We start from the raw sequence: 27,157 nt of genomic DNA, 5'->3' as shown, positions 1-27,157 counted from the left end.
AGCCTCTGAGGCTAGAGACTGGGACTTAATTATCTCTGTATCCCCACTGCTTAATGTAGTGCCTGGCATTTAGGCATTAATGGCTGTCGCGTGAGCAGAAATTGTAGCGAGCTTAATGCTGTAAGACAGATTTATTCTTCAGGTGGATTCTTCAAGTGGTCCAAGAGGCTTGTCTCTTAGACCAGCATGAGAGTTGCTTTTTCCTCCATCTGCCTACAGGCATGCTTGCACAGATGTTTTTATTTTCAGTACCCAAGAAAAAAGAAAAAAATAAAAGATTAAGTACTGGAGTGAATTTAGTAAAACTTTTAAATAAGTAAGTGAAGTCGCTCAGTCGTGTCGAACTCTTTGCGACCCTGTGGACTGTAGCTGACCAGGCTCCTCTGTCCATGGGATTCTCCAGGGAAGAATACTGGAGTGGGTTGCCATTTCCTTCTCCAGGGGATCTTCCCAACCCAGGGAACGAACTCAGGTCTCCCACATTGCAGGCAGACGCTTTAACCTCCGAGCCACCAGAGAAGCCCTAAATAAGTATGTATTTATTGATTGTAATATCTTCTACATAAATGTGGAAAATAGTGTGGTACATATTTTCCTCTGGACACTGGTTGTTGTCATAAGGACTGAGGGAAGCACTTAAAGTAACTACCTGTGTATCCTGTACTCTGTGAATCATACTCTGGGTATATTATCATAGACTATTAATTTAAATAAAATGTCCATTTTTAACTTTTGGTTTTAGATTTCATTAAGAAAATCCAGATATCAGTTCACTGGCATCTCTTCAACAGTAGCGGTATCTTGTAAGTTGTGGGTGTCTTAGGAGTGATTCCAGCAATAGCTGTTGTTCTCTCCTTGCCTGTAGTTTCTTGCCTTAAGTAATTCCTTCCATATATCATGCTCACTTTCCTAAAATACCGCTTTCAAGTGCTGGCATCTGTAGGATAATGGAAGGCATACTGGTTTTAAAATCAGATGTGAAAAAAAAAAAAAAAAATCAGATGTGGGTTTGAGTCCCACTGTTTGCTGCCTACTTTTGTTTCATTTAATATTTATATAGAACCGTATTGGAAACATAAGTTGGTTTTATTTTTTATTGGTTTTATTTTTATCACAGAAAAATGTGACTTCACAGGAACCCTCAAGGCTTCTTTTGATGATCATTAAAAGTATTGGAATTTTAAATGCCTAAGGCTTGCCTGGAGAATCCTAGGGATGGGGGAGCCTGGTGGGCTGCCGTCTATGGGGTTGCACAGAGTTGGACACTACTGAAGCGACTCAGCAGCAGCAGCAAGGCAACTCAAAGCATTAAACCCAAGCTCTGCTTTTCTTCAAATTGTAATTATATGTCCCTCTTACAAATTTCCCTTCCTCCTTCTCCCTACCCCTTTATGTAGTTTTTGTCCTGGTTTAGAATCACAGGCCAATAGGATAAAGTTTATGCTCCTTAACCTGGCCTTCCAGAGCCTTTAACAGAGTCTCTCATACCTTTCCAGTGTTAAACTCGTGTACTCTGCAGTGTGTGTCCTTTCTTTCCTCTGGAATGAGCTGTTTCTCATCCTTGAAAAATGCTTATCTGTGTTTGTACTGCTGAACATATTTTTCCGCTTTCTTAGAAAACTTTCCTTCTATTTTATAGTCCAGTACTTTGAAGATCAGGACACTAAAAATTTAGAATAACTTAACCACATTCACCCAGAACTCAGAAGCGAGAATCGTAATTAACTCTCACTTTCTGAGATAAATCTATTAGTCCAGTTTATCTTAAAGCACTTGCTCTCCTTTGCAAATTTGAATTTTAATACTGTGGAGAAAAAGCCTTTCATTAGATTTGAGTTGAAGACTTGTTAAGGCAAGTTCGGTGATAAACGCACTTGTTCTAAATCACTAGTCTTCCAAACAAGAATTGAACCCCTCTCCCAGCATTTCATATTTCCTGTAGTATTTAATTTTTTTGGATTCATGCATTCAAACCTTGACAGTTACCTCCTTCCCTGTGAAATAACACAGATATCGTTTCCATTTGTATAAGATTAGAGTGTCAGTGAACTGGCTTATGGGAGATATAAGTAGTTGTTCCCTAAAAGCTTTTCCTAGAGAATGTGGAATGTGGATCATGTTAATCTCAGAGGCTTTGGGATGCATGCTAATACCTACAGTTCCTGTAATAAGTGTTTTTAGTTGTAATCTACATTTGAAAAGCTTTTTAACAACATTTGAGTAGTTCTGCTGGTAGGCTCTGAAGAAATGCAAAAATGCAGGTCTGTCATGATTCCTCCCATCTACTCACTACACCCTAGGCACTGTGTTTAGAACTGGCAACTGAAAATATGACAGTTGTTTCGCTTAAGAAATTTACTGGCTGTGAATAGACTTGTGAGAAGCAGCAAGAAGTTGTCCTGGGAGCAGTGGATGGGCTTCAGGGGGTCTGTAAACCCTTTCAAATTATACTTAATGTTTTGTGTGTAAACCTGTTGAGAGAGGGGTGAAGGTTCTTAGATTCTCAAGGGTTCCAAAAAATCTTAGAAACTCTAGACTAGTAGAAAGATAATCAGCTTTGGAATCATACAGTAATTTCTGTCCTGGCCCTGTTATGCATATAGGCAGGTTATGTAGGGAAATTCGGAGAAGGCAATGGCAACCCACTCCAGTACTCTTGCCTGGCAAATCCCATGGACGGAGGAGCCTGGTAGGCTGCAGTCCATGGGGTCGCTAAGGGCACGACTGAGCAACTTCACTTTCACTTTTTACTTTCATGCATTGGAGAAGGAAATGGCAACCCACTCCAGTATTCTTGCCTGGAGAATCCCAGGGACAGAGGAGCCTAGTGGGCTGCCATCTATGGGGTTGCACAGAGTTGGACACGACTGAAGTGACTTAGCAGCAGCAGTAGCAGTAGGGAAATTGGGGCTATAATACTTACCTAAGGACCAAAATAAAGCTTCTAGTGTAGTACATAGAAGGTACTCAATAGTAGTTTAAGATGTGTTATTACTCTAAGGGAAGTATATTCAAGATTAAAACCATAGAGGGAGAGCCTAAACCTGCCTGAAGAGAACATGGACGGTTTTAGCACAGAGGCCACATTTGACTTGGCTCTTGAAGGGAGAGTTTGTCAGGTGGACTAGGATAAAAGGCATTTCAGAGAGAGAAAACAAACAGCGTTTGCAAAGACACAGAGATAAGAACTGTGGGTTGTAGATGAGAGGAACAGGGTGGCTGGCAGTGTAAAAAATGAGCAAAGCTGATACAACCACATAAACAGGAAGAGATTCCCAAAGGGAGAACAGCCTAAATGCTGAGTATGAGATGCATATAGTATTGGCCTCACTCAGCATTCCTGAATGTTTTGGTGAGGAGTGTTGATGTCTCATAATTGTGGCATAGTTGTTTACTACTCTTCGTTACAATATATGGTTTGGTTGTTATGAAGGATCTTTTTAAAATGGAGTTCCACAAAGCCAGTGTTTTTTACTCTGGTAATTTTACCTTATCCCAGATATATAAAGTAGTACTCTCAGTTTATAAAGTTCTTAATTGGCCAGATAAGTGGTTTTCATTAGCTTCTGTTAAAAATGCCCTGTAAAAAAATTACAGTAAAAAAGAATCTATAGAACCTCAGCAAGTTATTTATAGTGGTAAGCCTCTGTTTAGTTTAGATTCCTCAGTATATTTGAGTTTTCTAGGTGATGACTGGGAGAAGGCAATGGCGCCCCACTCTAGTACTCTTGCCTGGAAAATCCCATGGACAGCGGAGCCTGGTGGGCTGCAGTCCATGGGGTCGCTAAGAATCGGACATGACTGAGAAACTTCACTTTCACTTTTCACTTTCATGCATTGGAGAAGGAAATGGCAACCCACTCCAGTGTTCTTGCCTGGAGAATCCCAGGGACGGGGGAGCCTGGTGGGCTGCCGTCTATGGGGTCGCATAGTCTGACACGACTGAAGCGACTTAGCAGCAGCAGTGGCAGGTGATGACTGATATTTTGAGACAATACATTTGGGACCACAACTATAGTGAGAATGGAAAAAAGTCAGCTCCCATTCTGTGAAAATGTAGAGAGTGGCTTTTTTTGGACACCTTCTCCCCTCATTGTACACTGGAGTTATAAGTCATAGACCCTTTGATGTTAAAGGAAACATGAACGGTATTTAGAAACTAAGGAGCTTGTTACAGGTTTTACAGTTAGAAGTTGCCAGAGCTAAGTTTGTCCCAAGATCATGGCAGATGTTTTTTCTGTAGCATGATGTTGCTGAGACCAACGGTTGTCTTATTATTATTTAGGGGAAAAGTTAATAAAAGGAAAAAAGTGGGGCATAAATATCCTTCAAATTATAGAAAAATTCTTTGTTGGTATAGATTTTTGGTTGTAGCCTACTTGCAAACCAGTTTGCGTGCTAAGTCGCTTTAGTCGTGTCTGACCATTTGCGACCCCATGGATTGTAGCCTGCAGACTCCTCTGTCCATAGGATTCTCCAGGCAAGAATACTGGAGTGGATTGCCATTTCCTTCTCCAAGAAACCAGTTTAAGTTGGGCAGGGGGAATATATGTGTATATATATATCTCACTGGAGAAGGCAATGGCACCCCACTCCAGTACTCTTGCCTGGAAAATCCATGGATGGAGGAGCCTGGTAGGCTGCAGTCCATGGGGTCGCTAAGAGTTGGACATGACTGAGTGACTTCACTTTCACTTTTTACTTTCATGCATTGGAGAAGGAAATGGCAACTCACTCCAGTGTTCTTGCCTGGAGAATCCCAGAGACAGGGAAGCCTGGTGGGCTGCCGTCTATGGGGTCGCACAGAGTCGGACATGACTGAAGCGACTTAGCAGCAGCAGCATATATATCTCACAGTAGAATACTGCCCTTGAGTATTCTACTGCTTTAAGGACAGGAACCAAGAAATGGCAGCCATCCATAACCTGGGTGACTATTTCAGCTCTTTGTGGTTCTGCATATTTATCAGTTTCTCCATCTAGAGCGGCTTGGACACTTGTCTTTGCTTCTCTGTGCACCTGCTTTACTCTTAGCTCTCCACATTTGACTTTCACTACACGTGCTGTTGAATAAAGGCATCTCTTAAGTGAGCTAACTTATGTTCCTCACTTTATCTCTGTTTAGATGAATAGCTCAGAATAGTTAGAATTGCTGTCTCACGTTCACATTCCTGAAATTCACATCCCATCAGTCAACCTGCTTCCAGTGAGATAGGTACTGTGTAGTATAAATGTGTGAAGTTGACCAGGATGGGAAGTTTGTTCAGATGTGATTGGTAGGGACTTTTCTTAGGGAAAGAAAGTTATAGTTCCTTAGCTTAACTAGACTGGCAGCCCAAGATGTATCTAATACAAAAACCTTTGAAGCAAAACTGGAGGGGAAAAATGAGCTTCTATTTTAAGGTTTCAGTCCCAAGTAAACTCCACCCACCTTCTTTCAGAGAAGGGACAAAGAAGCATGGAGTCCTTGTGACTTGAGAGAACTCTCTTGGCTCTAGCAGAGCATAATTTCACATATACAGTACATACTAAACCTTAAACTGTGTAGAAACTATAAAAGTAAGATAATCTATAAGCTGCTTATTTATGGTACTTAAGATTTAAGCTATAATTTTTCAGTGTTAAAATATGAAACCAGAACATTACCTTCTAGATGAAAGTATAATTCTAAAGATCAGATTTACCAGAGTATTATATCTAGTCATTTTTTATTCTCTCTCTAAATATACATCTGAAATTTATCACTGTCTGAAAGACTAATATATTTTCTCCCCAGTAGATTTTGCATGAATAAATCTAAATATAGTTAGATTCATCTAAAATTTAAGTACTTTAATACTGTGTGTTGCCTGGTTGTCAGTGTGTCTGTCTCTGTGCAGTCTGTCTGCCTAACTGTGTACCTCTTATCTTTATCTACTCTGTCCATTGGCTTATCTGTGCCAAAGATTCATTAATGGGTATTAGAGGTAGATTTGGATGTACTGTATAATTTAGAAATTTCCTGTAATTTATGCCTAGTTGTTAATAATTCTTTACTTTTAGTGCTGCAAATAGGTTATAAATGCCAAGGAGGAACATAGTGCAGATAGATACTAATATTAGGATTTTGCAACTATTTGAAGAAATTGAATATGTTTAAATGTTTATCTCTAAACCTATTCACTGGCATTAGTCGATGTTGCACAAAATAATAAATTTTATTTTTTCATAACTGTATAATTTAGGTAGTAGAAAATTAATCATTAAGGTAAGAAATACAGTTTTAATGTTTAACATGCCAGATGTTTTGATCTTTTCATTTTATGGAAAAGTAAAGAGGATGGGTATTTTAATAGTTCAAAAGCTAGAAACAGAAATACTTTGTGTGAAAAAGAGCATTCAAAGAAGTTATTACTAATTATAAGATATATGCTTAAACTAAGTTTTCTTGAATGGGTAATTAAGTAGGCACTGGCTGACTTTACTTTCTTGGCCTCTTCTTTCCTAGACGATGAAATATTATTATACCTAGTTTTTCACCTACCTCTTTAGTCTCTCTCCTCTATTATTGGCTCAGATGCAGCATATTTCCTGTTTTTTGTGCTCTTAGGTCTTAAGGGAAGTATAATTGAATACTTGAATATTTAAAAAATAGAAAATAATCTTACAAATCTTATAAAATATTACAGTGACATCGGTTATTTTTTTATATATAAAATTTCTTTTTATTTTTTTCTTACATGTAAAAATAAAGTATGAATTTTGTTCAAAGCATTTAACAAATTGATACTGCATGGTCATCAATATTAAAAGTTATTCTCATAATACAATGCTAGTCTCAAAGCTAGCTTTCTAAGAGACACAGCAAGACACAGTTTTTGCTGTTCTATTTCATTTTGAAAAATGGCATTATTACTCTAGCTAGAGGATGGAGTGGTAGCACTTTGACCAAGTTTCCATTTCCACTAGAACTTATATTAAAATTATTTCAAATTATACACTTGGTAAATCGCCAGCCATTTCTTCAACGCCTAGAAAACTGCTTCTCTGCTGCTTTAAGGGAAGGGGGAATAAATCAGCCTTCCATGTATTATTTTTAATACTATATTTGGAATTTTTACGACTTTAATACGTAAAGTATTTTTTAAATATGATGATGATGCTAAATAACAAAAGAACACAAATGGAATCTATTTTTTATCACGGCCTTGCTGCTACTGCTGCTGCTAAGTCGCTTCAGTCGTGTCTGACTCTGTGCTACCCCATAGACGGCAGCCCACCGGGCTCTCCTGTCCCTGGGATTCTCCAGGCAAGAACACTGGAGTGGGTTGCCATTTCCTTCTCCAGTGTCATCAGTTCTAATGCTGCATATTAAGAGTCTCAGACAATAATAAAACATTGATATTTTTTCATACTCTACCTTCTTACGATGGCCGGTGGATTCTTTTTAAAGTATTTCTGGAAAATGCAATTTAATCTAGACCAGAAGTATAGATGAATATTTAACCAGCACATTTAATTTTCCCATTGTTGCTTTATTATATACCAGTTTTTATATTGTTTATAAGCCATGTTTTGTGTGCATATATTTATTGTTTATGCCATATCTAATATTTTAAAATATGTTCTAAGTGCTCTTACATTCTATTGGCCAAGGCAAGTTATAATGCCACCTCAACCTCAAAGGTTCAGGAAATAGATTATACCCTTTAAGTTGGAAGGACTACAAAGTCTTGTGCAACTTTAATATAGGAAGAGCTGAAAAACAGGGTTTTTTTTTTTTTTTTTTTTTTTTTTACAGCATTCTGTGTATTTTAATAGCCAAAGATTGTAAACAACGAAAATATCCATTAACAGGTGAACAGATAAACAAATGATGGTGGAATTCTACAACAGAATAGTTCTCAAAAATAAAATGGAAATCAACTACTGATAAATGTTGCAATATGGATGAACTCAAAATCATAATGGAAGAAGCCAGATTACACACAAAAAAGAACATGCTCTATGATTCTATTTAAATTCTGGAAAATGTGAACTAATCTATAGTGGCAGGAAGTAGATTAGTGGTTGTCTAGGAACAAAGTGGGCAAGAAGCAAGGATTACAACAAAATAGGATGACACTTTCAGGAATGACTGGTTGCTCACCATCTTGAGTGATATGATGCTTTCCTGTGCTCACGTGATCTGTCGTCTCCGACTCTTTGCAGCCCTGTGGACTGTAGCCCACCAGGTTCCTCTACCTGTCGTATTTCCCAGGCAAGAATACTGGAGTGGGTTGCCATTTCCTACTCCAGAAGCTTTCCTGGGTACGTGTATGTCAAAACTGCTCAGACTGTCCACTTTAAATATGTGTAGTTTATTTCAGTCATATTTCAATAAAGCATTTAAATATGCTGATAATAGTAATAATGTAGTGAGAGGACTAAGAAGAGTAAGTTTTTTTTCCTTCTCAAAGGAAGGACTGTGTGGAGCGTTGAAATTCAGAAGGACCTTAGATCAGTCAGTATTATTGGACGTGCTTGTCTGCAAACTGTTACTGGTGGTGGTGGTGCTTTAGTCACTAAGTCGTATCTGACTTTTGTGACCCCATGGACTGTAGCCCACCAGGCTTCTCTGTCCGTGGGATTCTCCAGGCAAGAATACTGGAGTGGATTGCCATTTCCTTCTCCGAAAAACAGGTTTTTAATATGATAAATCTACAGCTTCCCTGGTGGCTCAGAGGTTAAAGCATCTTCCTGCAATGCAGGAGACCTAGGTTCGATCCCTCGGTCAGGAAGATCCCCTGGAGACGGAAATGGCAACCCACTCCAGTATTCTTACCTGGAGAATCCCATGGACGGAGGAGCCTGGTGGGCTACAGTTCACAGGGTCGCAAAGAGTCGGACATGACTGAGTGACTTCACTTTCACTTTCACCTTCACCATATGACAAGTGTAGGAGATATTATTATTACATAAAGTAGTTAAGACATAGAACTGGGACTTGAAATAAGGAGTAAGCCATGCATTTACCTGGGAGAAGAGTATTCCAGACAGAAAGAGCATTAAGTGCCCAAGTATCTGAGTTAAGAGTGTGTTGGGATATCAGGGAATCTAGTGTGCTTGAGCAGAACGAGGAAGAGAGTAGTAGTAGATTTAGTAGATTTGGGATAGTGTTGGGAGTTACGGCAAACCATCCAGGTTCTTGTAGGTCATTGTTAGAACTTGGGTTTTTACTCGAAATGACATGAGTTTACTTTTGGGTATGATGGGCTTTACCACTGTAGGTCAGTGGTAAAGAATCTGCGTGCAATGCAGGAGACACAGGTTTGATCCCTGAGTCAGGAAGATTCCCCTGGAGAAGGAAATGGCTATCCACTCCAGTATTCTTACCTGAAAGTCCCATGGACAGAGGAGCCTGGCGGGCTACAGTCGATGGGGTCACAAAGCGTTGGACACCACTGAGTGACTAAGCAAGCACAGAGAACACCAATTTGTAGAATTATTAACTAAACAAGCACAGTCAAAAAGAACATTTATAGAAATAACTAATATAGTAGAGCTGTTAGTGATTCATAAGTATTAAGACATAATAATCAAGGAATTGCTTAAAAATACTATGAATTTTTAGAATGAATACTAAATCAGTTTTCCACAGTAGAAGTAGTAAAAGTAGATTTAGAGGAAGTGTTCTAGGTAGCAGAATATTTATAATTTAAACAATAAGTGTTTGATTATAGGGGATATGCTCTAAAATAATGTACTCCCAGAGATTGTCAGTGTAACTACACTACACATTAAGTATTATGACAGGAGGTTTTGTATGACTCAGAGAAATGAAGCTGACAGTAAAGTGCCAAATCACCCTAATGGCCTCCCTTCAGTTCAGTTCAGTTGCTCAGTCGTGTCCAACTCTTTGCGATCCCATGGATTGCAGTATGCCAGGCTCCTCTGTCTATCACCAATTCCTGGAGTTTACCCAAACTCATGTCTGTGGAGTCGGTGATGCCATCCAACCATCTCATCCTCTGTTGTCCCTTTCTCCTCCTTCCTTCAATCATTCCCAGCATCAGGGTCTTTTCAAATGAGTCAGTTCTTCGCATCAGGTGGCCAGAGTATTGGAGTTTCAGCATCAGTCCTTCCAGTGAATATTCAGTACTGATTTCTTCTAGGATGGACTGGTTGGATCTCCTTGCTGTCCAAGGGACTCAAGAGTCTTCTCTGACACAGCAGTTCAGTTCTTCGGCACTCACCTTTCTTTATAGTCCAACTCTCAATCCATACATTACTACTGGAAAAACCAAAGCTTTGACTACATGGACATTTGTTGGCGAAGTAATATCTCTGCTTTTTAATATGCTGTCTAGATTGGTCATAACTTTTCTTGCAAGGAGCAAATGTCTTTTAATTTCATGGTGACAGACACTTTCTGCAGTGATTTTAGAGCCCAAGAAAATCAGGTCTGTCACTGTTTTCCATTGTTTCCCCATCTATTTGCCATGAAGTGATGGGACCAGATGCTGATGGCCTCATCCTATTAGAAATTAGCTAGTACTTAAGAATAGTTACTTTACAAAGTGAGGCAAGAGAAGACTGCTTTTCATGAGATTTCCCTTTGTAGTCTAAAATAGTAGCTGAATTACAAGAGTTTTTCATTTTATTTTCAAATAAGTAAGTTCAAAAAGATCCATCATATTTGGGCAAACTTTTTAAATAGTTCACTAAAGGAGTGAGTATGCCATGTAAAGAGACTGGTGAAACATTTAGGGACAAAGCCAATCTGATTAGAGTGCTTTTTCTCCTGACTTGTATTTAAAGCACAGACATTACAATAATAAAGCTCAAATTTGACCTCACCAAAAAAACTGCAATATGAAAGGTAATGCAGAGATAAGCAGTGGATTAAGATAAAACACTTTTAACACATTTGATAGTTGGAGGATTATTATCTAAAATATAAGTAGCTTCTCTATATAAATAAAAAGAATACTCCAGTAGGAAAATTTAAAAATGCTAAGAAAATTAACAGAAGGAAAATGTAAATAATTACTAAACATGGGGAAAAAGTCACCAACCTATTCAATAATCAGAGAATTACAAATTATTTTAGCAGTTACTTTGGAGACAGGTCCATCAGATCCCACCAAACTTGGTAAAATTCAAAAATTGGTAATTATGGCAATTCAGAAATTGATAATAGCAAATGTCAGCCAGGATAGAGAAAAACTAGCTTTCTAGATCTGTTGATAGGTAAGACTCTTTTTGGAAGGCAAGAAGCTTAACTTGGTTGATTACTTCAAAGGGGAGAGAGATGGAGGAGAGGTGATTCCTTTTTCATTTATAATTATGTGCAGAAAAAGTTAACAAGTTTGGGACTGCTATCCTCAGAAAAGCCAGTTTGCAAGATTTGCCCTTGGTAGGTATCTGGGAACTTGGACTTTTGAGAGGCTTCTATCATTCCACGAGAATGGCTCCCTTTGCTCTTACTGTACAAATATGTTGTTGTTGTTTAGCACTAAGTCGTGTCAGACTCTTTTGCGACCCCATAAACTGTAGCCCACCAGGTCCTCTCTCCATGGGATTTGCCAGGCAAGAATACTGGAGTAGGTGGCCATTTTCTACTCCAGAGGATCTTCGCTACCCAGGGATTGAACCCAAGCCTCTTACATCCCCTGCATTAGCAAGCGAGTTCTTTACCACTGTGTCATCTGGGAAACTGTGTGTATACGCAGGCACACATATATATTCATTTCTAAGACTCTGTGGATAGGTTTTTATATGTATGTATTAACACCCATTTACACATTTTCCCCCTTGGCGATGAAAGATTGAAAACTTTCTTTGGTGACATTGTAGGTAATAAAATATAGAAACAAATCACAAACAAAGTGTTTTCAGGTATGTTATTTAGGACAAGGGACTTATTACTTTATTTGATTTATTTTTACATTTATTTTAAACTGGATGATGATTGCTTTACAATATTGTGTTGGTTTCTGCCATACATCAATGAATTAGCCATAGGTATATATGTGTTCCCTTCCTCTTGAAGCTCCCCCACATCTCTCACCCCATCCTACGCCTCTATGTTGTCACAGAGCACCTGGTTTTAGCTCCCTGAGGCATACAGCAAATTCCTACAGCTATTTGCTTTACATATGGTAATGCGAATGTTTCCATGACCCTTCTCCCACTGTGTCCACATATCTGCTCTCTATTTCTGTGTCTCCGTTGCTGTCCTTCAAATAGGTTCATCAGCACCATCTTTCTAGATCCCATATATGTGTGTTAATATACGACATTTGTTGTTTTCTTTCTGACTTTACTCTGTGTAATTAAGGCTCTATATTCATCCACCTCGTTAGCACTGACTTGAATGCATTCCTTTTTATGGCCAAATAATACTCCATTATATGTATGTACCACAGCTTTTTTATCCATTCATCTGTCAGTGGACACCTAGGTTTGCTTCCATGTCCTGGCTATTGTAAATAGAGCTGCAGTGAACATTGAGGTACATATGTCATTTTCATTTCATCCTGATTTTCTCAGGATAGATGACCAATAGTGGGATCGTTGGGTCATACGATAGTTTTATTGCTAGTTTTTTAAGGTATCTCTATACTGTCCTCCATAGTGGGTGTATCAATTTATATTCCCACCAACGGTGCCAGAGGGTTCCCTTTTTTCCACACCTTCTCCAGCCTTTCTTGTTACAGATGTTTTGATGATGGCCATCCTGACACGTGTGAGGTGATCTGTCATTGTAGTTTTGATTTGCATTCCTCTAATAATGAGTGATGATTAGCATCTTTTCATGTGTTTATTAGCCATCTGTCTTCTTTGGTGAAATGTCTGTTAAATGAACTTGTGCCTGCTTTTTTCGATTGGGTTTTTTGTTTTCTGATATCGAGTTGCATGAGCTCCTTGTATATTTTGGAAATTAATCCTTTGTCAGTTGGGCTGCTCAGGTGGCACTAGTGGTAAACAACCTGCCTGCCAGTTCAGGAGACTCGAGACACAGGTTCAATCTCTGGGTTGGGAAGATCCCCTGGAGAAGGAAATGGCAACCCGCTCCAGCATTCTTGCCTGGGCAATCCCATGGACAGAGGAGCCTGGCGGGCTACAGCCCACGGGGTTGCAGAGTCGGACACGACTGAGCGCGCACGCACGTACACTTTTATCAGTTGTTTCATTTGCTGGTCTTTTCTCCGATTTTAAGGGCTGTCTTTTCATCTTTTTTATAGTTTCCTTTACTGTGCAAAAAAGCTTTAAACTCAATTAGGTCCTACTTGCTTAGTTTTGTTTCTACTTCCATTACTCTAGGAGGTGGGTCATAGAGGATCTTGCTCTGATTTATGTCATAGAATGTTCTGCCTGTGTTTTCCTCTAAGAGTTTTATAGCTTCTGGCCTTACATTTAGATCTTTACTCCATTTTGACTTGATCTTTGTGTATGCCGTTAGGAAGTGTTCTAATTTCATTCTTTTACACATAGTTGTTCAGTTTCCCCAGCACCACTTACTGAAGAGACTGTCTTTTCTCCATTGTGTATTTTTGCTGCCTTTGTCAAAGATAAGTTACTCATAGGTGTGTGGATTTATCTCTGGACTTTCTATCTTATTCCATTTAAATAATTACTTTAAATTACACTTCATTTTCTATCCGTTTCATATATCAGTATAATGGTAAACAACACAGATGAAATTTCAAGTATCATTTTGTTTATGACTGTGCTGGGTCTTCACTGCTACATGGGCTTTTCTCCGGCTGTGGCCAGCGGGGGCTCCTCTCTAGTTGTCGTGTGTGGCATCTCATTACAGTGGCTTCTCTTGTTGCTGAGCCCAGGCTCTAGGCGTGCGGGCTTCAGTAGTTGTGGCTCGTGGGCTCTCGAGCACACGTGCAGTAGTTGTGGTGCAAGGGTGGAATTCTTTACCACTGAGCCACCAGGGAAGTCCCTCAAGTAGCATTTTAAATGTATACTCTCCAGTTATACAGACTATATTATCTCAACTTACTGAACTGAGTAAGTTATAAGTGTGATAATAGGGTGCCAATTCATTGACTATGTGATGCTCTGAATGTGATTATCAGTGCCAGTTTTGTTTAAAAGACTTGTCATATTTCATTGTATATGTGATACATGGAAGACCCTACGTATTGTGGAGGAATTAAAATAAATAGAGCAGATTATCTTTGGCAGATAGAAAATTAAAATCTTGGGTGGCAGCAGTAGTAGTAGTGATGAGATAAAACTTATAAACAAATGATGGATAGAAGAAGGAATGAAATACATGACTAGGATCTACTTTTGGAATATATGCTACATAAGGGCAGGTTTATCTGTACCACCTAAAAGAATACCTGACGCAGAGAGTAGGTTAGGAAAAAAATGATATACGACATATCCTCATGAGGTGATAATTGATTCTTACTTTTTCCTTTGATAATAAGTGTCCAGATACAGTATGTCAACAAACTGAGAAAGTGGTTTTCTTTTTTTTTCCCAAGTATAGAAGTTAATTCACTAGTCAGTTCAGTTGCTCAGTCATGTCCTACTCTTTGTGACCCCATGGACTGCAGCACGCCAGCGCTCCTTGTCCATCATCAGCACCCGGAGTTTACTCAGACTCATATCCATGGAGTCTGTGATGCCATCCGACCATCTCATCCTCTGTCGTCCCCTTCTCCTCCCCCACTTCAATCTTTCCCAGCATCAGGGTCTTTTCAAATGAGTCAGTTCTTTGCATCAGGTGGCCAAAGTATTGGAGTTGCAGCTTCAACATCAGTCCTTCCAATGAATATTCTGGACTGATTTCCTTTAGGATAGACTGGTTGGATCTCCTTGCAGTCCAAGGGACTCTCAGGAGTCTTCTCCAACACAGCAGTTCAGTTCTTCAGCACTCAGCTTTCTTTATAGTCCAACTCTCACATCCATACATGACTACTGGAAAAACCATAGCCTTGACTAGACGGACCTTTGTTGGCAATGTCGCTGCTTTTTAATATGCTGTCTAGCTTGGTCATAACTTTTCTTCCAAGGAGTAAGCGTCTTTTAATTTCATGGCTGCAATCACCATTTGCAGTGATTTTGGACCCCCCCCCCCCAAAATAAGTCTGCCACGGTTTCCACTGTTTCCCCATCTATTTGCCATGAAATGATGGGACTGGATGCCATGATCTTTTCTGAATGTTGAGCTTTAAGCCAACTTTTTCACTCTCTTTGTTCACTGTCATCAAGAGGTTCTTTAGTTCTTCACTTTCTGCCATAAAGGTGGTGTCACCTGCACATCTGAGGTTATTGATATTTCTCCCGGCAATCTTGATTCCAGCTTGTGCTTCCTCCAGCCCAGCGTTTCTCTTGATGTACTCTGCATATAAGTTAAATAAGCAGGGTGATAATATACAGCCTTGACGTCCTCCTTTTCCTATTTGGAACCAGTCTGTTGTTCCCTGACCAGTTCTAACTGTTGCTTCCTGACCTACATACAAGATTTCTCAAGAGGCAGGTCAGGAGGTCTGGTATTCTCATCTCTTTCAGAATTTCCTACAGTTTATTGTCATCCACACACTCAAAGGCTTTGGCATGGTCAATAAATTAGAAATAGATGTTTTTTCTGGAACTCTCTTGCTTTTTCCATGATCCAATGGATGTTGGCAATTTGAACTCTGGTTCCTCTGCCTTTTCTAAATCCAGCTTGAACATCTGGAAGTTCCTGGTTCACAGATTGCTGAAGCCTGGCTTGAACAATTTTGAGTATTACTTTACTTGCGTGTGAGATGAGCAATTGTGCAGTAGTTTGAGCATTCTTTGGCATCGCCTTTCTTTGGGATTGGAATGAAAACTGACCTTTACCAGTGCTGTGGCCACTGCTGAGTTTTCCAAATTTGCTGGCATATTGAGTGCAGCACTTTCACAGCATCGTCTTTTAGGACTTGAAATAGCTCAACTGGAATTCCATCACCTCCGTTAGCTTTGTGTGTAGTGATGCTTCTTAAGGCCCACTTGACTTCACATTCCAGGATGTCCAGCTCTAGGTGACTGATCGCACCATTGTGATTATCTGGGTCCTGAAGATCTTTTTTGTACAGTTCTTTGTATTCTCGTCACCTCTTCTTAATATCTTCTGCTTCTGTTAGGTCCATACCGTTTCTGTCCTTTATTGAGCCCATCTTTGCCTGAAATGTTCCCTTGGTTTCTCTAATTTTCTTGAAGAGATCTATAGTCTTTCCCATTCTATTGTTTTCCTTGATTTCTTTGCACTGATTACTGAGAAAGGCTTTCTTTTCTCTCCTTGCTATTCTTTGTAACTCTGCATTCAAATGGGTAGCTTTTCTTTTCTGCTTGCTTTTTCACTTCTCTTCTTTTCACAGCTATTTGTAAGGCCTCCTCAGACAGCCATTTTCCTTTTTTGCATTTCTTTTTCTTGGGGATGGTGGATCCCTGTCTCCTTTACAATGTCACGAACCTCCATCCATAGTTCAGCAGGCACTCTTGTCTATGAAATCTAGTCCCTTAAATCTATTTCTCACTTCCATTGTACAATCGTAAGGGATTTGATTTAGGTCATACCTGAATGGTCTAGTGGTTTTCCCTACTTTGTTCAATTTAAGTCTGAATTTGGCAATGAGGGTTCATGATCTGAGCCACAATCAGCTCCTGGTCAGTTTTTGCTGACTGTATAGAGCTTCTCCATCTTTGGCTGCAAAGAATATAATCAGTCTGATTTCAGTGTTGCCTATCTATCTGGTGATGTGCATGGTAGAGTCTTCTCTTGTGTTGCTGGAAGAGGGTGTTTGCTATGACCAGTGCGTTCTCTTGGCAAACCTGCTTCATTCCGTATTCAAAGGCCAAATTTGCCTGTTACTCCTGGCAAAGTAACTCCTGTTACTCCTGTTCTTGACTTCCTACTTTTGCATTCCAGTCCCCTATAATGAAAAGGACTTCTTTTTTGGTTGTTAGTTCTAGAAGGTCCTGTAGATCTTCATAGAACCATTCAACTTCAGCTTCTTCAGCATTACTGGTCAGGGCATAGACTTGGATTATCGTGCTATTGAATGGTTAGCCTTGGAAATGAACAGAGATCATGCTGGCATTGTTGAGATTGCATCCAAGTACTGCATTTTGGACTCTTGACTGTGATGGCTACTCTATTTCTTCTAAGGGATTCCTGCCCGCAATAGTAGATATAATGGTCATCTGAGTTAAATTCACCCATTTCCATCCATTTTAGTTAGCTGATTCCTAAAATGTTGACGTTCACTCTTGGCATCTCCTGTTTGACCACTTCCAATTTGTATTGAATCATGGACCTAACATTCCAGGTTCCTATGCGATATTGCCCTTTATAGTAGGAGGGGCGAATTCACGGTTAGAATCAAACCGCCTGCCAGGGATGCTAAGAGGGCTCAAACAAACCTTGTGTGCCCCGGGACCCAGGGACCCCATAGACAGAACTTGAGACAGAACTGTGTTTGTGTACCTCCTGTGGAGGTACGGGTCAGCAGTGGACTGCCACAGGGACACGGGCTCTGGGAGCAGCAGACTTGGGTATGGCATAAGCCTTCTTGGAGGAGGTCACCACTAACCCCACCATAGAGCTGCCAGAACTTACACAGGACTGGAAAATAGGCTCTTGGAGGGCACAAACAGAACCTTGTGTGCACCAGCACCCAGGAATAAGGAGCAGTGACCCCACAGGAGACTGACCCAGACTTGCCTGTGAGTGTCCAGGAGTCTCCAGCAGAGGCATGGGTCGGTGCAGGGTTGGGGGCACTGAGTGTAGCAGTACACTCATGGGATCTGTTGAAGGAGGTCCCCATTATCTTCATTACCTCCACCATAGTTTGGCCCCAGGTAAATAGCAGGGAAGGAACACAGCCCTGCCTATCAACAGAAAATTGGATTAAAGATTTATTGAGCATGGCCCCGCCCATCAGAAAAGTGAAAGTGAAGTCGCTCAGTCGTGTCCAACTTTTGCGACCACATGGACTGTAGTCTGCCAGGCTCCTCCATCCATGGGATTTTCCAGGCAAGAGTACTGGAGTGGGTTCAAGACCCAATTTCCCCCTCAGTCAGTCTCTCCCATCAGGAAGCTTCCATAAGCCTCTTATCCTTCTCCATCAGAGGGCAGACAGACAGAAAACCACAGTCACAGAAAACTAACCAATCTAATCACATGGACCACAGCCTTGTCTAACTCAATGAAACTGAGCCATGCCGTGTAGGGCCACCTAAGAGGGACGGGTCATGGTGGAGAGTTCTGACAAAATGTGGTTCACTGGAGAAGGGAATGGCAAACCACTTCAGTATTCTTCCCTTGAGAACTCCATGAGCAGTATGAAAAGACAAAAAGTCATTAGTAGAGCAGAGCTATCTAATCTTACATGAATATTGTATGACTTGGTAATGTGAGACACTTTAAAGTCACTTCCCAACAGCTAGCTGGTCCCTTTCCTGTATTGGTTGCTGCTGCTAAGTCGCTTCAGTCGTGTCCGACTCTGTGCGACCCCATAGACGGCAGCCCACCAGGCTCCCCCATCCCTGGGATCCTCCAGGCAAGAACACTGGAGTGGGTTGCCATTTCCTTCTCCAATGCATGAAAGTGAAAAGTGAAAGTGAAGTCTCTCAGTCGTGTCTGACTCTTAGTGACCCCATGGACTGCAGCCCACCAGGCTCCTCCGTCCGAGGGATTTTCCAGGCAAGAGTACTGGAGTGGGGTGCCATTACCTTGGTTAGGGCATTTAATTTCTATTCAAACAACTACAGAGGGTTTCTTTGTTACTAAAAGTTTTTTTTTTCAGTGTCTTTGTTACTTTTTTTAAAAGAAGTTTTAATTGTGGTAAGTGTACAGTTTAGTAGTTCTAAGTATATTCACATTGTTGTGCGGCCAATCTCTGGAACTCTTCATCTTGCAAAACCAGAATTCTACACCCATTAAACAACTAACTCCTATTGCCCTTCTCCCAGTCTGCCCTTAGCAACTACCGTTCTACTTTCTATCTGTATGAGTTTAACTAGTCTTCATACCCAAAAAGAATTTGTTCTTTTGTGGCTGGTTTATTTCACTTAACATATTTTTACGTTTCATCCATGCTGCAACATGTGTCAGAATTTCCTTCCTATTTAAGGTCAATTAGTATTTCACTGGTCTGTATACCATGTTCTATTTATCCATTGGCCCATCCATGGACAGTTGGATTGTTTTCACCTTTTGGCTATTGTGACTCCTGTTGTTATGAACCTGAGTATACCTGTCTCAGAGTCAGCTTTCAGTTACTTGGGGTACATATCCATAAGTGGACTTGTTGGATTCAAATTTTAATTTTTTGAATTACTGTGCTCTTTTCCACAGTGGCTACACCATTTTACAATCCCACCAACAGTACACAGAGGATACAGTTTCTACACATCCTCACCAACACTCGTTTTTGTGTGTGTTTGTGGGGGGTGTTTGTTTGATAGTAGCCATTGCACTGGTAAGGTGGCATCTCATTGTAATTTTGATTTGTATTTCTGTGCTGATTAGTGATGTTGAGCATCTTTTCATATGCTTTTTATATATATTTTTGAGAAGTATTTAAGTCCTTTGCCTCTTTTTAAATTGTGTGGTTTTTTTTTTTTGAGTTGTAGGAGTCCTTTTATAGTGTTTCTATATATTCATCTTTTGCACAAAAAGGACAGTTTATGAAAATTTAACAGTCATAATAAAATAAAACTTGTGATTCGTTTTCAAAGTAAAATTCTCTCAGAACAGTTAATATGGACTCATAATTCAGTTTAATTAACAATTCTTAAAGTCAGCTGAAGTTTCAGTTATAATTTTTTCTACCAAGATTGCTATACAGATTGACATTATCTTCTGCCTGTATTAGTAAAGGTTTTACTAGAGGAAATATTAGTAAATTCTGTTCAGTGACTTTGACCATGGTTTTGAAAGTCATCAAATGTCACATCTTTTATTTAAAATCTTGGGTTATTTTGATTCAAGGATTCTAAAACTAAGAAACACATTCTAGATTTTATTTGTAAATTATTTTTGTTGTGTATTTACTCTGTAACTGCAAGTTTGTTTTTATTTAAAATATTGCAGAAATCTTGATAATTGTATGTAAGTGGGTCCTAGTTTTTCATGATTGAAGTCTGGCTTTTTGTCTGAAGAGGAGTAATATTTATCTTTATTACAAAGAGATATGTGAAGACAAAATCATGCCCTTGGTAACTCTGGGTGGACGTACCTTCACAGTAGTATAATGTGGCCTTTTCTGGACCAAGTCTAAAATAATGCCGGAATGAAATACTTTTTGCAAGAAATCATCGGTATCTAACATCAGAAATCACTACAAAAAGAAACCTCACGCCCATTACCTGTCACACCTCATTCCTCCTCATCCTAGCATCGTAGAAATTACTAATCTATTTTCTGATTATAAATTTGCCTAGTCTGGACATTTCATATAAATGGAATGACATGTGGCTTTTTTGTCTGCCTTCTTTTACTTAGCATAATGTTTTCAACTTTCATTAGTTAAGGATGTATCAATACTTAATTCCTTTTCTATGGCCAAATAATATTCCATTGTTTGACTAGATTACATTTTGTTTATATTTATCAGTCAATGGACATTTGGGTTGTTGCCACTTTTTGACTCTTATGAGTAATACTACTATGATCATTTGTGTTTAGTTTTTTGTGTGGGCATATGTTTTCAGTTCTCATGAGTATATACCTAGGGGTGGAATCACTGGATTACATGGTAATTCTATATTTAACCTTTCAAGGAATTACCAAACTGTCTCTAATAAGAATTTAAAATTTAAATTTACAAACAGAAGTTTGGCAACCTAACTTGACTTTATCTCTACTTGGTCTCCTTTTTGAAAAATGAAATGATTGTGTGCAAGTAGATCCTTTATTATACTTATTTTTTAATATCTTAAAAACATAAATACTTCATATTAATCAAAGCATTTTTATGTATTGATAGGGAAAATTGGCAGAGCATAGCCTTTAATAGGAGGATAGTCTAGTTCCTTATATGTAACTAGACTTGGGGAATGGAGTGAGAAGACACAAAAATATGACTTGTAAACTTAAGCCTGGTTTGCTAGGTAATTTTCAAGCTTTTAGGTAAATTAAAGGATATATGTGGTGTCTGCATAGATCCATAATGGAAGGATTAGGGAGAATATCATTGAGCCATTCTGGAATTTTGTCTGTAATTTATTTTGTCTGATGCTGCCTAAATAGACTTATAATGTACAGTTGGAAATTGCTTTCTGAATTTGAAATAGAAATTGTAGCTGGTACTGAGCAATGTGGTCTCACGTATTCTATTCTGGTATGGCATCAAATCTTAGGGTACACACAAAAAGAGATTAAAATCTCTTAGTGTCTTTAAGAAAAAAAAAGACACTATTTGAATATACAAATAAAGATATTTTGGTATTTACTAGTTTCTATAAGAAGTCAGGTGCTTCCCTTATAGCTCAGTTGGGAAAGAATCTGCCTGCAGTGCAGGAGACCCAGGTTCAATTCCTGGGTTGGGAAGATCCCCTGGAGAAGGAAATGGCAACCCACTCCAGTATTCTTGCCTGGAAAATCTCATGGACAGAGGAGCCTGACGAGCTACAGTCTATCGGGTTGCAAGAATCAGACACGGCTTAGCGACTAAACCACCACCCTAAGAAGTCCGCTAATCTGAGGCAGGTAATTAAAAATGTTCCTTAAATTCCTCATCTGTTGATCTTATATGCTTTTCTCAGACTTTACATATTTAAAGGCAAGCTCTATGGTAAATGTTGGGTAGGGTGCTTTGCATGCATGATGATGAACACAAATGCATTTTTCTGTCTCTACTCCTTTGCATATATTAATTATCAGTTATTTATTATTTTGTTATGCCACCAAATTTCCCATTTTTTATTAGTCATTCAAAGGGTTTCTTAAATATTTTTAATTGAAAAGACAATACAATTCCTTTAATATAATTAAAGGAAAGAAAATTAAGTTACCCATCATTCTGTCCGTAAAACAACTGTCTTTCTTCATTGGTAGTGGGACTAGAAAGTTAAGGGCCAGGTTTGGTAGCTGTTTACTGAGGTATTCACACTAGAACTTGAAACTGGTTGGATGTGAGAGGAAGCAAGTGGACAGATAAGTGGGGAAAGTCCAAAACTACTGGGAGATTTAATGGCTAAGGAGGGCAGAGGTGCCATGAAAATCAAAAGGGACATAGAAACATTTGAAAAAATCAGTCAATTTCTTTGTATCTAGTTAGATTTGAGAGGCTGTTGTGAATGTTCCAGAAAACACAGATTTGGGGATTGTGTCATATAATAGTTGTTTGTTGTTTAGTCATTAAGTTGTATCCTGCTGTTTTTTGACACCATGGACTATAGCCTGCCAGGCTCCTCTTGTCCTTGGGATTCTAGGCAAGAATACTGCAGTGGGTTGCCATTTCCTTCCTCAGGGTATCTTCCCAACCCAGGGAAGATACCCTGGGTATCGTACATTGTCAGGCAGATTCTTTACCACTGAGCCACCAATGAAGCCCAATGTAATAGTTAAAGGAGTAGTAAGGAGCAGGGGATAGACTTGCTAAAAGACAAAATTTGAGGAGACAATAGTTGAATAGAGAAAATATACTTAAAGGACCCGAAAGGGTAAGAGGAAAGTCAAGAGACAGTTGTTTCATGGAATCAAAGAAAAGAGTTTTAAAAAGAGGTAGATCATTTGGTAAACACTTTATAGGAATTGAGGCTATTAATTTTGATGCCTTTTGGAGATTATTGGTGACTTCATAGAAGTAGTTTTCAGTACAAGTGGTAAAGAGAAGAATGAAATTTTCAGGGAGTTCAAGAGTTAATGGTTTACCAGAAGTATACGTTTCATTTCCATATAGTGGTAAATATGAATTGAGCTTTCTTAAACAGCAGGTGACTCTTCCTGTGCTACATTTGTTTCTGCAAAGATGAAAATAGGAATTTTGCATCCACACTATTAATTTGAAGGGTCTTTATTTTTTAGCTGGACAATTATTGTAACTTAATGTGTTGACCCTGGGACTAAAAATCTTCAAGTTTACTGTATATTTATATTATATATTTTGGAATAATGAGATTAGTAACGAATTGCTTTGGAATACTTTGAGAGTCTGGGCTTAGAGTATTTCTCAGTTTAAACTACAGAGTAAAGAGGACTATAGTGATTGTGTTTTCTTAAATCAAGACATAACCAGATGAAAGGAGGCATAGTCAGAAGCTGGAGTATTAATACGTAGATTTTGGAAAGTTTTGAGCAGTTTGCTGTGGGGGCAGTGGAAGAAAATATTTGAAGTTGGGATTGACATAGAAAATATGGAATCAATAATTGCATGAGTTAAATGGTTAGAGGGGCATGAGATAAAGGATGATGAAAAACAGATGAAAGAGAAGGTGAGGACTTTGTGAGCAGAAACAAAAATAAACTTGAGAACCCATTTTTTTCCCATTTGCTGTATTTAAATTATTAATTGTTTTTTACATTTATTTTTAGACTAAACCACGTGGCATGTGGGATGTTAGTTCCCTCACCAGGGATTGAACCCATGACCTTTGCAGTAGCCGCAGAATCTTAACCACTGAACCTCAACGGACCTCCCTCCATTTGCTGTATTAACAAAACAATTGTATTGTCCTCTTAGTTCAAATAGGATTCTAGTTTATTCCATTAAAAAAAAAAGCCTAGAGGTAGGCAAAGGATAAACTTGAATTATATTCTTCTAATATTTTGATCTTGAGAAAGTACTATATTTTCTTTTCCAACTAGAGAACTGGAGTCTTTCCTTTAAGAAAAGGAAGCCATTTGCTTGTTGTCTAGGGTATGCAAAAAATGATTATAGGCTTGTGAAGTTTTTTACTACTTTTTTTTCTGTTAGCTTTTGTGCTTTGCCATATTTATTGTTTTAAAATAAAGCCTGCAGTACAAAGTTTTATTTAAAAACTAATTCTCATAATGAAGATCTATTGCTTCATCCATTCATGGAGGATTATACAACTACTATGTTGAAGAGATCTCCTTTGCTAGTGTTTAATGGAACTAGGAATTGAACCCTAGCTTCTTCGACTCAAAGCTGTCTCATTATGAAGTGATAATGAAGTTTAAGGAGGGAAGGAAAATCACTTCCTAAGTTTGCTGGCCAATTCTGATTTGCATCCTTTCCCCCAGAATATTACCACCTGAGAAGACCTAAACAGCGTTACTGACTTGATGGAGTTTGTCACAGGTTACACTGGTAGTAGCTGTTATTAATAGAATAAGACATGGTCTCTATCTTCAGGGAACTCGTATTCTATCAGGGATGGTATATGTACACATATAAATAATTATTACAAATTGGGATATGTCCTAGATGAGAGATAAATATCAAGTGCTGTGAGTAGAAATGAGGAAGCAATATGGGAGGAAGTGGAAGATGGGGTTGGGTGCCAGTACTGTTCTCAGGAAATGTTTCAACAAGATGATTTCTGTACTTAACTGTAAAGAAGCAAGGAGTTTGCTTGGCCAATTGAAGATAACTGAAGCATTGAAATTTACGTGAACAAAGAGTAAAATTGTTTTATTACCTAAAGACTGGTAAGATTGGCCCCTTTTATGCATGCGTGTTCATTTGTGTCTGATTCTTTGTGACCCTGTGAACTGTAGCCCACCAGGCTCATCTGTCTATGGGATTCTCCAGGCAAGAATACTGGAGTGGGTTGCTATTTCCTCCTCCAGGGGATCTTCCTGACCTACAGATCAAACCTACATCTCCTGCATGGGCAGGTGAATTTTTTTATATTGCTGTGTTACCTGGGAAGCCCACGATTGGCCCCTATTTACTTCAAAGTATGTCTTTTAAGTACCAGCCCTGACTTAGACTTTTTCTTTTTTAAAAATTTTCATTGGAGTATAGTGGCCTCACAATGTTATGTTAGTTTCTACTGTACAGCAAAATGAATCAGCTGTATGGGCCTGACTTAGCTTTAATGAGAAGGCATAGCTATGCTGTTCTGAAGAAGAATGACAGATAAGTTAGTCTGTCATGCAGCAGTAGGTAAAAGGGTCAGCAAAGATAGGAATATGAATTTTGAAAGGCAGAGCTGCATAATTTGCAACTAAAGGTAAACATTGCAGTTGTGTAGTTGAAAGACCTGTTATTTTAATTGCTTATAACAGTTATTATTAGTAGCATACATATTTTCACATAAACATATTTGTAAATATATAAAGAATAGCCAGTTAGAGATCATATATGTTTTATGGAAATTATACTCTTATTTTCCTACTTGCTGCTGTTACTTTGTATTTGAGGTTTTAAATTTTTGAATTTTCTCTTAATAATCTTCCTCTTATTGTTGTTGGGTTAACTCAGTAGTATTATGATTCAGTGGCTTTTTGTGACTGAAAACATTAATATTTTAGGCATAAAACCAGATGAATTTTTCATCTGACTGTTGTTACTGTGTGCCAACTATGTGCCACAGTACACATAGATGAATTTTAAAACTTTTCTGATTTTTAAAACTTCAGATGAATTTTCCTGATAATTGGTTCAGAAATATTTCAGAGCAATGGCAAAAGCAGTACTGTTTAGTTATTCTTATATTTTGCTACAGTATAACTAAAGCTTAAAGTAAGTAATTTCATTTTATTTAACTTTAAGGTACATTATTATGATTTGCATATTCTTGTGTGCATATTTACTAAAATTAATGTCTTATGAAGTTGATACTGTTTTTTTTCAATTGTTGGGGACATTTAGGAATTGGGGAGAAGGCAATGGCAACCCCACTCCAGTACTCTTGCCTGGAAAATCCCACGGATGGAGGAGCCTGGTAGGCTGCAGTCCATGGGGTTGCTAAGAGTCAGACACAACTGAGCGACTTCACTTTCACTTCACCTTCATGCACTGGAGGAGGAAATGACAACCCACTCCAGTATTCTTGCCTGAAGAATCCCAGGGACAGGGGAGCCTGGTGGGCTGCTGTCTATGGGGTCGCACAGAGTCGGACACGACTGAAGCAACATAGCAGCAGGAATTGGAGTCAGTAGCGTATGGCCCAATAACAGAGTATGAGAAAGCTTGATCTCCAATACCTAATTTATCTATTTTCCATCTTACACCAGTAAGAATTTGAATTACCTTAATTTTATTTAAGCTCTACTGTTTTTCTGTCAATTTGTTTTCTTAATTGTCCTGATTGAAAATCCAGGTAAGAATCAAATTTAATACTTGTTCTTGTCTACATGTACTCTGAATTCTAAGTCTGTTTGGTTAATATGAAGAGAATTAGATAAATTTGAGGGGTGGAGCTAACACAGCTTGCCAATGGATTGATTGGATGTTGAGGTGAGAGGAGGTAAATGTAGGAGTCAGGATGATTCCCAGGTTTTAGGCTTGAGCAACTGTTGAATGGTGGTGCTGTTTGGACATGTGCTTTGGACATTTTGTGATGCCTGTAGGACACCCAGTGGACAATCGAGTAGACAGTTCTGGAGTCAACAAGCGTCACAAACACATTCTCATTAGCTTTGGTCCTTAGATAAACAAGGAAAGTACCCTTTTAAAGAACCAAGTCTTGACACACAACTGGATACCTTAAAGAGGTTAGTCATATTGTATATGGCTTTAGAGGCCTCTGAGAATCAGTTACTGATTTAGGATTGGGGAGTAAACCTTTTGTGTTTTTAAAAAGTAAAGAGAAAGTGATTTGTTTGAAACGTTAAAACACAGTGATTGTTAAACCCTATTTTTGTTTGCATCACAAATTCTAACATATCAAAGACATCTCTGTGACTTGCCTGAGAAGTCTAATTAAACAGTTCTTGAAATCACTCGTTTTAATGTGATTTGCACTGCACTAGTTTATAAAGTACAATAAAATACCCCGTCTCTGTCTTCAGTATTATAGTCTAATGGGTGAGACATTAAACTATAAATACTTTTCACAAGTGGTAATACAGCAATGAATTCTTGACTACTTAGTTCTGGGAATTGGGAGCAATGAGGAAGGGAAGGTTTAAGAGAGGGTTCAGAAAGGAAATAACACTCTAGCCAGAGTCCTCCTGTTAACTCACCAGAAAGAGTAAAACCTGTAGAACTGTGATGAGGGGTGGACGGTTTGCTGGTGGCGGCGGCGGTGGTGGTAAATCTATATGTCTGAAGTGTCATACT

General features: G+C 38.8%; 1 protein-coding gene and 1 long non-coding RNA gene across 4 annotated transcripts in view; one reads left to right on the top strand and one right to left on the bottom strand.

The window, feature by feature from the left end:
* The window catches only part of PTPN12 (protein tyrosine phosphatase non-receptor type 12), a 91,314-nt gene that overhangs the window by 8,499 nt on the left and 55,658 nt on the right, over positions 1–27,157 (top strand). The window contains exon 1 of one of the 3 annotated variants that reach the window (XM_070787229.1): positions 810–21,669. The exons of the other annotated variants lie outside the window; for them this stretch is intronic. The gene's annotated coding sequence lies outside the window, so the exon portion shown is untranslated. Of the gene's footprint in view, positions 1–809; positions 21,670–27,157 lie in introns of those variants that run through there. 3 annotated transcript variants of the gene reach the window in all.
* Positions 19,556–27,157, bottom strand: part of LOC139182602 (uncharacterized) — a 10,342-nt gene continuing 2,740 nt past the window's right edge. Inside the window, exon 2 of the long non-coding RNA XR_011566106.1 lies at positions 19,556–27,157. This is a non-coding gene — a long non-coding RNA (uncharacterized lncRNA).

Source organism: Bos indicus, chromosome 4, assembly GCF_029378745.1.
Source record: "Bos indicus isolate NIAB-ARS_2022 breed Sahiwal x Tharparkar chromosome 4, NIAB-ARS_B.indTharparkar_mat_pri_1.0, whole genome shotgun sequence".
Lineage (NCBI taxonomy): Eukaryota > Metazoa > Chordata > Mammalia > Artiodactyla > Bovidae > Bos > Bos indicus.
The sequence above is the reverse complement of the archived record's forward strand: the minus strand, read 5'-3'. Positions and strand labels throughout refer to the sequence as shown.